This window comes from Cervus elaphus, chromosome 14 (assembly GCF_910594005.1).
Source record: "Cervus elaphus chromosome 14, mCerEla1.1, whole genome shotgun sequence".
In the NCBI taxonomy this organism is placed as follows: Eukaryota; Metazoa; Chordata; class Mammalia; order Artiodactyla; family Cervidae; genus Cervus; species Cervus elaphus.
Window position 1 is genome coordinate 69848271 of NC_057828.1, and position 17009 is coordinate 69865279.

At 41.9% G+C, this 17009-nt stretch overlaps 1 pseudogene; it reads right to left on the minus strand.

The window, feature by feature from the left end:
* LOC122707477 overlaps window positions 1–15182 on the minus strand; it is a 50313-nt pseudogene extending 35131 nt beyond the window's left edge.
* Window positions 15183–17009: the final 1827 nt, after the last annotated feature.

Below are 17009 nucleotides of genomic sequence, written 5' to 3' on the forward strand. Positions count from 1 at the left end.
AATCAATGCAAGTGATCATGAAGATAATTTTGTCATCAATTACCTTTCTCTTCTTTATACTTTAACCCGAAACTACTACAAGGTATAAGCAAATATTTAGCATTGTTATTTAAATAAGAAAGAGATATAGTTTGAGTTATAACGAGGCTAAAATTTCTAATGGGATCTTGATTGTAATTAGTAGTTACTCTGTTTAGAGAAGCTTCCCAGGTGGTGCTAGTGGTAAAGAATCTGCCTGGCCAGTGCAGCAGACCAGGGTTCAATCCCTGGGTGGGGAAGATCCCCTGGAGGAGAGCATGGCACCAATGCTCCAGTATTCTTGCCTGAAAAATCCCAAGGACAGAGGAACCTAGTGGGCTATGGTCCACAGGGTAACAAAGAGCTGGACACAACTGAAGTGACTTAACACACACACTCTCTGATTGGAAGCTAAATGTTTTCTATTGTGGTCTTGAAATTAATTACCAGAGTCAGGATCCACCTCTGGCAACTCATCTCCATGTTCTAAATGAAGCAGTGGTTACCACTGCTGATTGGATACTTCTTTAGCAAAGTTTTGCGATACCAGAAGTTTAAGAATTTGGAATCATCTCCATCATCAGAATCTTCTGTATACGTTCATCACTCGTGTCCAACTCTATGTGACCCCATGGACTGTAGCCCACCAGGTTCCTCTGTCCACGGGATTCTCCAGGCAAGAATACTAGAGTGGGTTGCCATGCCTCCTCCAGGGGATCTTCCCAACCCAGGGATTGAACCCAGGTCTCCTGCATTGCAAGCGGACTCTTTACCATCTGAGTCACAAGGGAAGCCTAGGCTACTCAAATACGAGTGCTAATAATGAATGCAATATTTATTTGGTAACTAAGGATCTAAGCAGATTGAGAGTCAATATGCAAAACTTTCACTGATGAACCCACTGCAATAATGTACATGTAATTAAGATCACTGTATACATAAGCCCTCAGTGCATGCCATGAAATTCCTTGTTCATTTCAGCTGATACAAGAGTCATGGACTAATTTCTGTCATTTATCTTGTTCTGCCAAAGCACAGGGTTGAAAATAATCTAGCTAATTAACAGGTCTCGTTAGGTTTTTAGTGGCCAGTAGTGCTGAGTTGTTGTTCTATATATATTTCAGCACGATTTTTGTTGGCATGACACACAGAACAGATGGTGGAATCATCCCTGAGGATGATAAGTTGTGACAATTGTTATAAACATAAAGAGAAGGAAACACAATGCCTCTGATTTGTCAAGTGATTTCTAACCATTATTTCACTTAATCCTCAAAGAAACTCTATGAGATATAAAATACTATCCCCATTTCTGAGACGAGAAAAATTGAGGCTCAGCAAAGCTAATTAAATACAAGCTACCTTGGGGGGTGTGGGGCATAGAAAGTTGGGTCAATAGTATAGCCATTAAAGAAATGACGCTTCCCTGATGGCTTTGACTATAAGAATCTGCCTCCAATGCAGGAGACCTGGGTTCAATCCCTGGGTCAGTAAGATCCCCTGGAGAAGGAAATGGCAACCCACTCCAGTATTCTTACCTGGAGAATCCCATGGACAGAGGAGCCTGGTGGGCTACAGCCCCAGCTCACAAACAGTCAGACACGACAGAGTGACTAGCAGCAAAATTAATTAAATACAAGCTGTCTGGGGAGAGTGGGGCAGAGGAAGTGGGGTCAGTGGTATAGCCATGGAAAACAGCATCTTTTCCTTGAATGAGCTCTTCAAGTAGCTGCTTTGGCCACATTTGACCATCCCAATAGTTAGAAGTCTGAACCAAACCCACAGGGACCTGAAAACTGGAAGCCCTTCTGAAAGTGCCTGATGTGGGTGAGCAAGTCCCAGTGAAGCCATCTCCTCCACAAGCCCATGCAGGGGCTCGTTGAGGCTGGGCGTAGTGAATGATGAACACCCTTCCGTAACACTTCCATACAAGGCACAACTACAGACCTAAAGGTTGGTGACCGTTCTGTGGGTCCAGTCTTCCCCTGGTGTTCTTTAACATGGGCCTGGATTAGAGTTCCAGGCTGGAGATGAAGAACCTCATTGCCCAACAGAACTGCTCTGACAAGACTGTCGGGAAAGCTGAAATTGCCAGAGCAGAAGCATGGCAGGTTAAAAGAATGACTTCAGGGTACACGGAGGCATTGCTGTGACAAAGTGGTCTCAGACACCAAGGGCCGATTCTAACAACCCGGGCAGTGGGGTGATGGAGGAGCTGGGAGCCAGCCCTTGTCGAGCAGAGGCTTCAAACCAACATCACTCGATGATAAGCCCTGCAAATGGCTCTGGCCACACATCAAAGCACAAACAAATCCTCTGCTCCAAGATGTTCCGTGTAACACACACATCTCCCAACTCTTCAGGCTCAAAGGAGGCAGACTTTTAGAAATGCTATCAGCTCTTTCACGTTGACACTCTACTTGAACTGTACTCCTTTATGTGTGTGCAGGTTTAGACTCGGTAATTGCAAGTCCTAGGACAGTAACAAATTGTTCTTGTGTGGGTGTGGGAGAGAAGCTGGCAAAGGAGGGCTGATGTGCACTGTATTTGTAGTGCTTACAGCTCAGGAGACGGAAACGAGACAGAAATAAAGGAGTGATCCTCCTATGGGATGCCCCACGTTTCCCACGATGCCTTCTCTCCGGCCCCGAAGAAACAAACTTAGGTTTATGGAGTCTTCATTTATCACAGTCTGGATCTTCCCTCCTTTTAGCCCCCATCCTGACATTCTTATATTAAAAAAAAAAAAAAAAAAAGAATTCCTCTCTCTAAAAAGGATTTGGAGCAGTCATTTGGGATTCAGATTTTTAAGGGCTTCCCTGGTAGCTCAGCTGGTAAAGAATCTGACTGCAATGCAGGAGACCTGGATTCAATCCCTGGGTTGGGAAGATCCCCTGGAGAAGGGAACAGCTACCCACTCCAATATTCTGGCCTGCAGAATTCCATGGACTACATAGTTCATGGGATCACAATGAGTCGAATACGACTGAGCCACTTTCACTTTTCAGATTTTTAAGACTATGGGAAAATAATAATAACAAGAGAGCAGTTTCCTAAAAATAAACATTAACTGCACTATAGAAGGGCCTAAGATTTCTCCCCTTCACCATATAGTTCATCTTAAATTAATGTCAGAATACTTTCAGGATCAAAATCAATTCAACCTCTTTTTTTAATTGGAGTATAATTGCTTTACAATGCTATTTATTCTGTACAGGGAAGTGAATCTGCTATATGTATACATATATCCCCTCCCTCATGGACCTGCCTCCCACCGCCTCCAACCCACCCTTCTAGATCATCACAGAGAACGAGGCTGAGCTCCTATGCTATATAGCAGCTTCCCAATAGCGATCTATTTTACACATGTGTGTGTGTTTAGTTGCCTAGTCCAGTTCTTTGTAACCCCATGGACTGCAGCCCACCAGGCTCCTCTGTCCATGGGGATTCTCCAGGCGAGATTACTGGAGTGGGTTGCCATGCCCTCCTCCAGGGGATCTTCCCAACCCAGGGATCGAACCCAGGTCTTCCCCATTGCAGCTGGATTCTTTACCATCCGAACCATCAGGGAAGCCCAAGAATACTGGAGTGGGTAGCCTATCCCTTCTACAGGGGATCTTCCTGACCCAGGAATCAAACCAGGGTCTCCTGCATTGCAAGCAGATTCCTTACCAGCTGAGTTACCAGGGAAGCCTACTTTAGGCACAGTAGTGTATAAATGTCAATCTTCTGCAAGATCCTCCTATGTCAAGTCTCCAGGCAGGGGCTCTAGTATACACAGTCCCAGGATTTTGTCCTCAAAACAGCTCTGTGGAACGAATCTTATGACCCATTTCCACAAATAGGGAAACAGAGGCAAGGAGGGATCATACAGTGGGAAGCGGGCAAGTTGGAGGAGCAGAAATCACAAACTTTTGACTTTACGCCCAGAGCTCTTAAAATCACATTACCCTTTGTTTTTATTTAAAACCAAGTTGTATAGGACTTTTTAAAATAGCTTTTTATTCTTTGTGGTTTGGGGAAAATTAGAAAGTCTTTGAAAGCAAAATTAAAGGCTAAGTCTGCACATAAAGTTTTAATGCTTATGATGAGAAAACCTAAACACTTCCACCAAAAATACATGATGATGAAATAATGCCTTAATTTAGTGCCAAAGTTTCATAAAATTTTAGGATTTCTGTAAATGCCTCCTTTTCGATTGAGGGCCTGGTGAATCCCCAAATTGGCCGCTCCTTGCTTTTTAGAGGAATGGCTTTTCATACTTACTGAACTCCCTTGGCACATGCTTCTTTGGCAAGTGCATGAAACTGAGTTAATTCTGAGCATGAAGTCAAACCAAATGCCCTAAAAGAGAAAGTCAAACGAAAGAACATGCATATTTGCTTGAATCATCAACGACTGCCTCATTTCCACTTTTCTGGACCTAAATAATTATGTACAGTGCTCAGATCATCAGTCATTTAAGGCGACTCTGGGCTTGTTGAGAAGCCTCTCAACCCCGCCTGGACCTAAGCTAATTGGCCTCTCACTTGCCGAACCCAACAGACCTTCATATGCTAGGGACATACATTGGCTTGAGGTTTTCAGATGAAAGTGACAGAAGCTGTCTCTGACTGAGTAGGTAGAAAATGAAATTAAAGATATCATGTAGTTCCCAGAGGGCTTCCCTGGTGGCTCAGATGGTAAAGAATCTGCCCGCAATGCGGGAAACCTAGGTTCTATCCCTGGGTTGGTAAGATCCCTTGGAGAAGAGAATGACTACCCACTCCAGTATTCTAAAAACTCCGGGAGTTAGTGCAGGACAGGGAAGGCTGGCGTGCTGCAGTCCATGGGGTTGCAAAAGAGTTGGACAAGACTGAGCTACTGAACAATGACAAAAAAGTTCCCAGAACCACGGGGAGTGCTAGGGACGCAGACTCGAGGCCGCACTTCCAGGAATAATGCTGAAAATTGTGCCATTGGATTGTGTGGTGAAGACAACAGTGCAGCCATCATCAGGGGTTGGGCACCACACTGTCATTTCTGGGTCAAGAACTAAGCCCGGAAAGCATGGCTACTGCCCTGTTGGCAGAAAGAGGGACACAGAGGGAGCATCTCTGCTGCGTCACTGGGTGAAGAGTCAACCGCTGGAGAAGGTGACTCTGACGGGCAAGCCCTCTGTCACCTCCCTGGGCCTGAGCATCAAGGCCATCGCCAGCATTACGGGGAAGGCAGGTCTTATAACAATTCCTATTTTTGAATTGAGAAATCAAGAAAGGTATAACTTACCTGAATTCATAATGACAAAGCCAGAATTCCTATTTTTTTTTTTCTGATTCAAAAGTCCATGCACTTTCAACTAAGCTATCCCGCTACTTTCTTTTAATAAAATAAGAATTGTTCTTTAAAAAAAAAAAAAGGAGAGAGAATTGTCCCAATTTAATATTCTAGACAACAGCAGAAATATCAGACATATAAGAAAAGTAAAATATCTTAAACTGGTGATCATGTTTATTTGATTTAGGTTTGATATTCCCAAACAAAATAGTCACTGCTTCAACTGAGCTACCTACCTATATTTTATTTTCCTCCTTGAGTTAAGTATGGGTCAAACACTGAGTCAAAATGGTGTAACTTTATATTTGTGACTCTTTTATCTGTTTTCTTACAGGATATTAGGAGATGAGCTGCAAAAGCAGTTTAATGTATAAGGCTGTCAGTAGGGAGATTTAGGTCTGTGTAGACAAAAGCACATACCCATTAAGCTTCTACTCTGTGCAAAGCATTGTTCTAGCCACTGGGGAAGAAATGATGACTCTTCTGTGGAGAAGTTCAAAGTTTAGTAAATAATTTCAGTGGTGCAGTGAACGTTGCGATATGACCACATATGATAGGACAGAAGCTCACAGGACATCAAACCAATATTTAGAGAATCTGGGAAGACTACTCAAAGGAGGATTTCAGTCATCAGAGAGGCCCCAGCCATGTTCATTCATGATTCTACAAAATTCTATGAGCATCTATGAATCACCTCATGTAGGCTTTGCTAAGAATTAGATGTTTAGCATTCAAATTAGTCTCTACCCACGTGGAACTTAGAATCTAGAGAAGAAGACATAAATAAAACAATTATACTAAGACTTTATTAAATGTAATTGGAATAAGTGTTACCAAGAGAAAATAACAGTTTTATAAGAATTTATAACAACCTACCATAATGTAGATGAGGCAGTGAAGGGGTATTGGGAGACCATTCTCCTTGGGTCTCTCACATTCATGTATCTCTTGCATCAGCTTTTGTTCCCTTCTTTCTTTTCATGGATGTTTGTATAAGATGCAGCCTCAGAAGATAGAGATGGTGTCTCCCTCTGAAGCGCAGGGAAGGTTTCCTCCCAGCACAGTAAAGACCATGTCAGCCTCCATGGCAAAGGATGGGCGGGTTTGCCGGAAGTCCCCTTTGGAAGACCAAGGTTCTTGGGCATGAGTCTCCCCAGCTATGCAGCAAACCCACTGCGTGTATAGCGCTGACCTGCTCTGCTCGGCACCATCCTCCTGAGACTTCGGGGACAGAGGAGCCGAGGCGAAAGGACAGCCATGCCGCCTGCTGTGCTGTAATCAGGAAACTGAGGGACTTCCCTAGTGGTCCAGGGGCTAAGAGTCCCTGCCAACGCAGGGGACACAGGTTCGATCCCTGGTTCAGGAAGATTCCGCATGCCACAGGGCACCTGAGCCTGGGCACCGCAACTGCTGAGCCTGGGCTCTGGAGCCTGTGCGCCCCAACCTCTGTGCCTGCATGCCGCAGAACCTGATATCCGCAACAAGAGAAGCCACCGCGATGAGAAGCCCACGCACCGCAACTAGAGAACAGACTCCACTTGCCTCAACTAGAGAAAGCCCACATGCAACACTGAGGATTCAGTGCAGCCAAAAAAAAAAGAATGAAGAGAAATGAAACTGAGGGCAAATCTGATTAAGCCGGCCACACCTAACCTGCCTCACTGGCTTTTAACTGCTGGCTTCTAGCTGATTTTAAACTAAACTCCCATGTAACTCCATGGCTGATTCATGTAAATGTATGACAAAACCCACTACAATGTTGTAAAGTAATTAGCCTCCAACTAATAAAAATAAATGAAAAAATAAAAATAAAAAAATAAAATAAACTCCCAAGAGCTTCCTTATAGAAAACACTTCTGACATATGGGTCACTGGAGTAATGATTGCTTGTCTTTCAGGAACTGGGAGCTAGATCTTGCCTGTTGGGACCAGTTGAGACCACGGACCATCTGAGTGGGACTGCGTGAATGTTCGATGGATGACTTTTTGACAATATAGGGTCCAAAACTCCACCCTTAGAGCAGCTAATGAAGTCATTCTCTGAACATGTGGCCTGTGAAGAGGCACGAAGTCTGAGCACTCTTGTGCAGACCACCCATGACCTCACTTTTCTTACCTCCAGTCACTTTTCCCCCTGCCCCTCTAACCCTTCAACATCCCTAAACCCCATCTTCTGGGAGGCAGATCTGAGATTTGTTCTCCTGACTCCTCACTTGGCTGCCTTGCAAGTAAACTTCTTCTCTGCTGTAAGCCTCAGCTTTTCAGCATCTGGCGTGTTGCATGTCTGGCAAATGAACCTGGTCTGGTAATAATAAAGACTGTCTCTGACCCACAAGTCTTGTGTCTTCTGCCAGCATCTATGAAAGTGTGGCAGGATAAAATGTTAGCTTACAAAGAAGGTAGAACTTCAGACCATTCAAGTCACGGGGGTAGGATTAGTCTCCTTGAGGAAGGAAGGTTTAAACTGAGACCTAAAGAATAAGAAGTTGATCATGGAGACTGATTGCCAGGAGAACCAACCAGATAATTAGAGTGGTGTGCCTGGAGAAGGTGAGGAAGTGAGGAAGTATGAAGCCCTTTCCCCTTGCCTTCCCCTATGCATCTCTTGGCCTGGCTGTTGATTCACATCCTCTAATATCCTTTATAATAAGCTGGTAATCTAGTGAGTACACGGGTTTCCCAAGTTCTGTAAGCCACCAAGTTAATCAAACCCAAAGAGGGAGTCATAGGAACCTCTGATTTATAGCCAGGCAGAGGAACCTGGGCTTGAGATTGGCATCTGAAAGGACAGCAGTCTTGCAGGGCTGTGGGGTCTGTGGAATCCGATGCTATCTCCAGGTATATAGCCTCAGAATTGAGTTGAACTGAAGGACACCTCGCTGATGTCAGAGAATTGATTGTTGGATGGTGTGGGGAAACTGACCTCCCCAGACACTGAAACTCTATGCTGAACACAAGTAAAGGAGTTGAATATGTCCTGAGAGACAATTCTCCATGGTCCTCTCTTTTATCTACCATCTTGAAAGGTGCTTACCTGCCCTTTGTTCTAGATGCCAGAGCTGAAATTATTTTGGGGTGAGTTTTGAAAACATTCTAGTCAACCCAAGTGCCCACTCAGTCCTGGCTCTAAGAACTGAGCCTGGCCAAGCCAGGCTTGCTTCTTATAACACTCTTTCCAAAAATGTTTGTATAGTGAATAGTTTGAGCAGATATTAATAAAATACAGTCTTCCTTTGGAGTAGAAACATGCTTGCTGTCTGTGCTATGCTTAGTTGCTCAGTCGTGTCCGACTCTTTGTGACCCCATGGACTGTAGCCCGCCAGGCTCCTCTGTCCATGGGGATTCTCCAGGCAAGAATGCTGGAGTGGGTAGCCATTCCCTCCTTCAGGGGATCTTCCCAACCCAGGGATGGAACCTAGGTATCCTGCATTGCAGGTGGATTCTTTACCATCTGAGCCACCAGGGAAGCCCAAGAATACTGGAGTGGGTAGCCTATCCCTAGTTCAGGGGAACTTCCTGACCCAGGAATCAAACCAGAGTCTGCTGCATTGCAGGTGGATTCTTTACCAGCTGAGCCACCAAGGAAGCCCAGAAGCATGCTTACTATCCTATTATAGCTCCTTCCTATAATACAACTCACTGCATACAGAGGTGTTACCTGGCCCTCTTGGTATCACCAGACAGGAAGCGGAACTTGGAGAAACAAGATGGAAAATGTTGATGGCTACTGCTATTACTTTGAGAAATCTGTGTCTTCTACCAGCCTCTATGAAACTGTGGCAGGCTTACTTCATAGTTTGCAAGTAGGGTAAAATCTAATCCTTAATTCACAGTCCTTAAAAGTACTCTGTAAGATGTTAGTCAATGGGATTTAAAAAAGAAAAATTTTTTTATTGAAGGATAATTGCTTTACAGAATTTTGTTGTTTTCTGTCAAACTTCAACATGAATCAGCCATAGGCATACATATATCCCCTCCCTTTTGAACCTCCCTCCCATCTCCCTCCCCATCCCACCCCTCTAGGTTGGTACAGAGCCCCTGTTTGAGTTTCCTGAGCCACACAGCAAATCCTCGTTGGCTATCTACCTTACATATGGTAATGTAAGTTTCCATGGTACTCTCTCCATACATCTCACCCTCTCCTCCCCTCTCCCCATGTCCATAAGTCTATTCTCTATGTCTGTTTCTCCAGTCAATGGGATTTTATAGTTCCATATTTTGGCTATAGTATATAGCCATACATACATATTTATTTGGTATATTTACCTGCACATCTCCAGAGAATAGTGCCATAAACTGAGGAAATCAAGCCATCTACTCCCAGAGTGATATCTGGTACAATGAAGGGGAAAAAATGCTACAAATAATCATTTGTTTTCAAAGAGTCTGCAATATTGGCTGCATAACTGCAGAGTGGTTTAAAGGAAACCATGTGGATTTGGAGACGTCAAGTCCCAGTTTTGCCCCATACCACCTGTCTGAAACTGTACAAGCCACGTGATTTCATCTACTCTGAATTCATCATTCACTAAACAGAGATAATACAACCTATACCATATAGTTCACATGAGTGCAAAATGAGATGATAGCATGTAAATAATAGTAATAAATTTGTCTACCAAACCACCCTTAAAATTGACCAACTATATCTCTCCTTAAGAAAGCTAGCTATTGAAGAAGATGGACAAAAATTTTCAAGATGAGTTTGTTCTTGACCTAAAACTTTTTATTGTTGGGTCACTGACAGACATTTGTCCATTTGGGACAACCTTAGTTTGATCTTTCTCAAAGTTTTGCCAAACTCAGGGAAAATGGTGAGACCAAACACATTCGATGTTAAAATACAACCCACTTCCAATCTAGAGGCAAAAGGACTTTCTTTCCCATAATCAATAACATCATATATCCTATAATATTGATAGCCAATACTTGAAAAACTATTGCAGTAGAACCACTGTGACTGTCTGTATCTCTAGACAATCCTTAGAGACACAGCCGCAGAAATTCAGGAAAATGAAGCCATATGTCAATTCCCCAAAACAGGTTGAATGCCAGTTTCTTAAAATGCAAGTAGCAGGTGAGGTTTTTGTTTCTGCTTTCAAATAGCGGTGAAGCATCCTCATTCTCAGATTGATGAAGCCCAAGTACATGGCAAAGCCCAGTTTTAAGCTGCCTCTTTGGACTTTTCAATCTTCTGTGCTTTCTGAGCAAAGAAATGTGCCTTTCCATTCCACCATGATGTTTTTCTGGCACTTGCTTGAGATTATGATAAATCAGCAAAAACCTGATTAATTAAAGCTTCAAGCAGAAGATAATCAAATGCTTTGGCGTGATGTTTCTTTGCTATTTTGTGGACAGGAATAATTAATCTGAGAGGCCAATGGACTTTGTTATGGGAAGCAAGCCTGGCTTGGCAGAGCCCAAGTCTTAGAGCCAGGGCTTAGCAAGCAGTCACTGGGGTTGAATTAGGGTATTTTTAAAACTCACCCCAGAGTAATTTCAAATTGGCATCTGACCCTTCTTCCTTTCACCTCCGTTCCTTCATCCTGTAAGTACTTTCTACCATGATCTATCATTTCATGCCACTTACTGGTTTATCCATTAGTTTCCCTCCTTAAAATCAGGAACTGCATTGATTTAACTATTAAACTAACATAGTTGCTTAATGAATTTTTTCATTTTTAAGTAGAATGAATCAGTAAATAAAATATAGTAACCTGTCTGATAAATTACACTCCAAAATACAAGCAGAGATACAGCCATCAGGAGGCTATGGGACAGTTTTGGGAGAGGACACTCAAGTGCTCAGGCATTCTGGCAAGCTGAGTGAGTCAGATTTGCATTTCAAAACTCTAATTAAAGTTCCTTTCTCTTTCTTCCAAAGAAAGAGTTTGGCCCTAGGGCTATTTAGGGGAACCCAGAAGAAAAGGCTGAAGCCTTTGCCTTCTTTCTTACACCTCTAATTACCAGAGTACAAAATAAAGCTTAGACTTTAGGACTGTGAAGGGTTAGAGATCCCTGAGGGTGCCTGGACAAGTCCCTGCAGAGCAGAGCTCCTGGGGTCCAAGCAGACAGGGACTGGAAGACTTGCTCCTCACAGAATTCTGAGAGACAGCAGACCATGAAGTTACTCCATCCTAAAGAGGTTTTCTCAAAATACTTATTCATTCTTCTAAGAGCCACATATTGGTCTGTGGTTCCAATGATCAGGGTGAGCATCAGAAGATCTTTATCAAACCAAGTGCCCAACTGTATTCATCCTCTCGGTTTTGTGCCTTCACAGGTAATCTTAACTATTAAAGATACTTCGTCATCTAATCCATGCTCAACGTTTTCAGCCAGCATTCCTTTCTCCCATGATCGACATGGTTCTCAGATGTAAACATATTCAACTGAAACAAATTCAATCAAAACAAAACCAAAATGTATGGTTTGTACACACAGTAAACATCAATCATATCTAACATTTTCACAGCTCCACTGAACCAGAATTAGCATCTTTACAAACTGAATATTAGGGTTTCCTTGGTGGCTCAGACAGTAAAGAATCTGCCTGCAATGCAGGAGACCTGGGTTCAGTCCCTGGGTGGGGAGGATCCCCTGGAGAAAGGAACGGCAACCCACTCTAGTATTCTTTCCTAGAGAAGTCCATGGACAGAGAAGCCTGGTGGGCTACAGTCCATGGGGTCACAAAGATTCAGACACGACTGAGCGACTAACACTTTCACATACTCTCATAAGAGGGGGAAGCTTCTGACGAGTTAAGGATTATTAATTATTTCCCAAATCCCTTTTTACCAAAAACGACAGAAGTACAGGCAGCACTACACATCAGTGAGACCGAGGAGGAAGTCAGGGGGCTGCTTCAGTAGGGAGCAAACCCATAGCCAAGATGCTCTGAGCATCAGGAGGACCCGACGGAAGAAAACAGTGACCTATCGTGGGAAGGCATTCTAAGGAGAGAGGACAGAGGAGTCCCAGGAGCAATCTAGGATCCTAGGAACTGAGATCCTAGGCAACGATGAGGACCAGGACCCTGTTACAAATAAAGGCTTGATCACAAGAAACAATGGGGAGCCCATTTAACTGAAAAAGGCACAGGGAAAAGCAGATTCATTCTCCTCAAGCAAGAAGCCTTTCTGGTAGGACCTGAGTTGGACTCTGTCTGCAAGTGAGTATTAGGAAGACCCAGCAGTAGACATTAGAGTTCTTGTAGAGAAAGACCCTGCCGCCTCCCAAGTATTGGGATGGGAGAGACAGCAGATGAGCAATTTACCTGCTAAAAGATACCTCCTTGAAATAGGAAATTTGGAAAATCTCTCAAAATGAGCATCACCATCTTGCTAAGGATGAAACATCACAGGCAGTCTAAGAACATATAAGTCCCCTACCTATGAACCTTCAATATGGGAACTTTCAAAGATGTGAACGTACATCTGGTTCCAGCAAGGAACCAGAACCTGTGCCGTCAACGTCAGGCCTGAGTGAAACCGCAGCTGGCCTTCCATTGCCTTCCGTCTCCTATTGCTGTGGCTCCTTCAGCTCTACCATCTCCCACCCCTTCCCAATCAGGACCTCTTCTATCCTGTTCAGTGGACACCAACCCCTGTATGCCAGCTGCTGTACTGTACTACTGTGCTTTTCAAGGTATCGTACTATAAGATTAAAAATGTATTATTTTTGTGTTTATTTTTTATGTAATATTTGTGTGAAAAGTATCACCAACCTATTATATCACAGTCCTATTAATATATAGCCAACGGTGTTAGTTGGCTACCTAGGCTAACTCTGTTGGACTTACAAACACATTGGACTTAGGAGGGTGACCTCAGAATGGAACTTGTCTGCATGCAGGGAACTTACTGTACTCGTCTATTTGCAAAATGCCCTGCCTAGAGCCTCCCTCTCACTGACCCCGTATCTCTCTCCTGACCTTGGTACCTCTTCCTCTCTTTCCTTCCCCTTCTCAGCCCTCTACCCTTCTTCTGCAGCCCATTGGCTCCCAGGTACATAAGAAACAGATGCTCTGTCTAACTACCACAGAAAGCAGATACTTGTCCTATCTCTAAAGTTCTGGGCTCCAAGTGAGCTCTTGTTAAAAACTTTTAACTCTTTAACTTTTTTTTCTTTAACTTTTAACTTTTAACTCTTGTTAAAAACTTCCTGAAATTTTGAGGTGGTTTGAATGGAAATGTTGCTCATAGTCTCTTGTGAGATTAAAAAAAAAAAATGCTTCTTCTATACTTCAAAAATAGCAGCAAACCTGGGAGAACAGAGCAAATTCCCTTCTGTATTTAACCAGGTGAGCTCTTGGAATTCAAAATAATCTAATTTAAGACTTCTGTTCTATTCATTAGGATATCCAGGAAGACTGGATAATTTCTACAAGACTATAAGATAAATAAGGCCAATGAGAAATCTCTGTCTTACTTATTGATGCAAGCCCAGTGCCCACACACTGGCTTATACATAAGTCACTCGACAAATGTTGGTTTAATGAATTAATGAATGATTTTCTTTATTGACCTTTATCTGGATTTGGAAACTTAAAGGTAGAAAATTTCTTTAAAACCTGTAACTAAGACCCATCTTTAATTCATCTTTGTTGGAGATGAGGAACACATCTTATGCCTCCATAGTACTCTTTGTTTGCACACCCCCCTCTATTATTATGTAAGTAAACCCAAACCTTCAACCTCTCCCTAGTAGTCCCAGAACCTTGAACTCTTAGTTCAGAATGCACAGGCTGTTATTATTCCCACATGTTCCCCATCTCACCCTGCATGATTTTCTTCACTCTAATTTTATGCTCCTCTCCCTGTAACCTCTGGTCTAGCAAATAAATCACTGCATTACTTTGTATTTTTCAACCTCTTTGTTAAAATTTAATTATTAATAAGTGGTATCAGATATTTTCTACATTGGTCCTAAAGAAAAAGTAATTTCTGTGACTTGGAGTTCACATAAATAACTTACTTTGCTATGAATAAACTTATATATTGATTTTGTTATAAAAACACTAAAAATAAAATCTGCCAGGAATAATGACAAATAGATTTAATTAATTTTGTGATTTATCCCATTTTAATGAGCCTGTAAAGATCATTTTTTTACTCGCTAATAGTATTATGTGCATAGTCCAAAACATAACACATGGTAATAATTTATACTATTTCTTTGTCATTATGATTATCATAATCAAAATTATTAGATTGGTCATTTTCCTTTCTGCAGAGGAAAATATTTCTTAAAAATGTAGAAAAACATCCACTGAAATTCTTTCCTAACCCAGTAGCTTATACACCTACTGCTTCTGTCATTCCTTGGTGTTGTTTTGTAAGAAGTATAAAAAAGTGACAAGGGATATTGGAGGTGGTAAGTGATGTAATCCTCTACCAAGAGTGGGCTAAAACCTAGAGAGCTGAGCGGCCCAAGCTCTGCTCCAGTCAGTACAACAAAGAGGTTCCTGCCCACTCTACCCTATTGAAAGCCTTAGAATCACATGGCAAAAACATAAGGTTCATGTATTCATCGGCTGTCTTATGGCAGGAAGAGGATCCTGCCATGAACTCCAGTCATTATTACTATGCTAATTTTAGAGCAGGCCACCATATTACTCTCCCAACGCTCTTCATCCATTAGCTATAATCAGTATGAGTCTTTAATAGCAAATACATACACTGCAATTTTCTTGCCCAACTAATACTGAGAACAGTCATCTACAATGAGAGCTTGGGTTTTAGAGATGGACTTTCCTGCTTTGCAATCCTATCACTAACCTTGTACACCTGACCTAAACTCTCCTTGGGTCTGCATCCTCTTGCATAGACTGTCACCTCAGTGCCCATGTGAGCGAGGTTATTAATTTTAGGAAGTTCCCAGCACGACTTATGGCAAAGTGTAGGAGCAGTGAAATACTATTTTAAAATAGCCATCCATGTGCTTTTCTTTACACATCATCCTACTGCTGAATCACTTCCTCAAGGAAAATTAGAGTTGTTCTAGGCTGAATACAAAGAAGAAGCAACAAATGTTCTGGGTTTGTTTGTTTTTGTTTTTGTTTTTTTTTCCTTTACAATTCACAAATAGGCTTTTGAAGCTCAAAGAAGCAAGATATATGGGGTTATGGGATGAACTGTATTGCTCCCAAATTCATACACTGAAGTTCTAATTTCCAGTACCTCAGAATGTGACTGTATTTGGAAAAAGGATCTTTACAACATAGCTAAGGTTAAATGAGGTCATTAGAGTCGGCCTTCATCCAAAATGACTGGTGTCCTTAAGAGAGGAGGAAATTAGGATACACAACTATGGAGGAAAGACTACATGAAGAAACGGGGAGAAGGTAGATACCTATAAGCCAAGGAGAGAGAGTTCAGAAGAAATCAACCCTGCTGACACCTTGATCTCAGACGTTTAACCTTCAGAAATGTGAGAAGATTAGCCACTGTTGCTTAAGCAACCCAGTCCATGCTACTTTATTATAGAAGCCCTAGCAAACTAATACAGAGAGCTTAGGCCATGATAATAGATCAAAAAGGACAGAGAAAGCCCCAGATGCTCTGGCTTTGCCAGGGACAGGTTGAGCATTGTTCAATCAGGCAGGGACTGGAAATGTGAAGGAGTGCATTAGAACATTGGAGAATGATCCCAGGATGAGGAGACCATATCTAGGGGATACACATGGGAGGCAGTCCCTCTACAGAGAGATTCAACAATGGTTACTCCATCTCACTCCTCTCACCATCACCGCCAAAGCACGGACATACATTTCAAGGCCAGCAAAGTACAATGTCAGTCATGGAAGTCCACTATGGATTTGACTTAATATTTCATTTTTATCATAAATATCAAGAAAGGTTTTTTAAGTAAAAATTTCAAATAATATTAATCTAGAGGAAGAAGGAATAGGCGCTGTCCAGGCAGATGAATTGTTTAATTTAGAAGGTCCTGGGAAGAAGTGGAAATTTTATTTAAAGACTGAAAAAGAATAATTCCTAAAGAAAGGCAAGTTCATTAGAGTAGATAGTGCTACACAGACATTGAGAAGAAAGCTCTGGAGATTAATCTTCTGTTCAAATCCAGAAGATTTAATGAACTTTTTGAAAGAAAATCCTGGGAGAGGGCCTATTTGAGATATAAAATTAAATTAAATTAAATTTTTGTGGAATAGTTGAATTTTGAACGAGAACATTAAACTTGTCTGTAATCAAAAGTCATTTTGTTGGTTTGGAGATATAAAAACACAATTTGTATTTCTTCATGCTAATCAATCATGCAGATATATTTTTTAAATGTTTCTATGGTATTATATTTAAAACCATTCAGTCTGAAATTATCATTTTAGTGAAATAAGAGAGTAAAAAATGTTTTGCCTTTACCATATTCTACTTATTCATTATTTTTCATTTAACTGAGAATATTTTTTTCAGTCACTTATTATATACTAGGGACTCTGTTAGGCAACAGGAGTACCCAGTGAATAAGACAAGTACTTCTCTGCTTTCGTGATGCTTACAATCTCCTAGCGAGGCAGGCATTTAGACAAGTCACATGAAAAATCATTTAAGAAAAGTAATACTGGGTCAAGGTACAGATAACTAGGCCTAAATTTCAGAAAGAAAAAAAAAACTTGAAAGGAAAGAAAAAATCTCTAAATAAATTACATATCACTT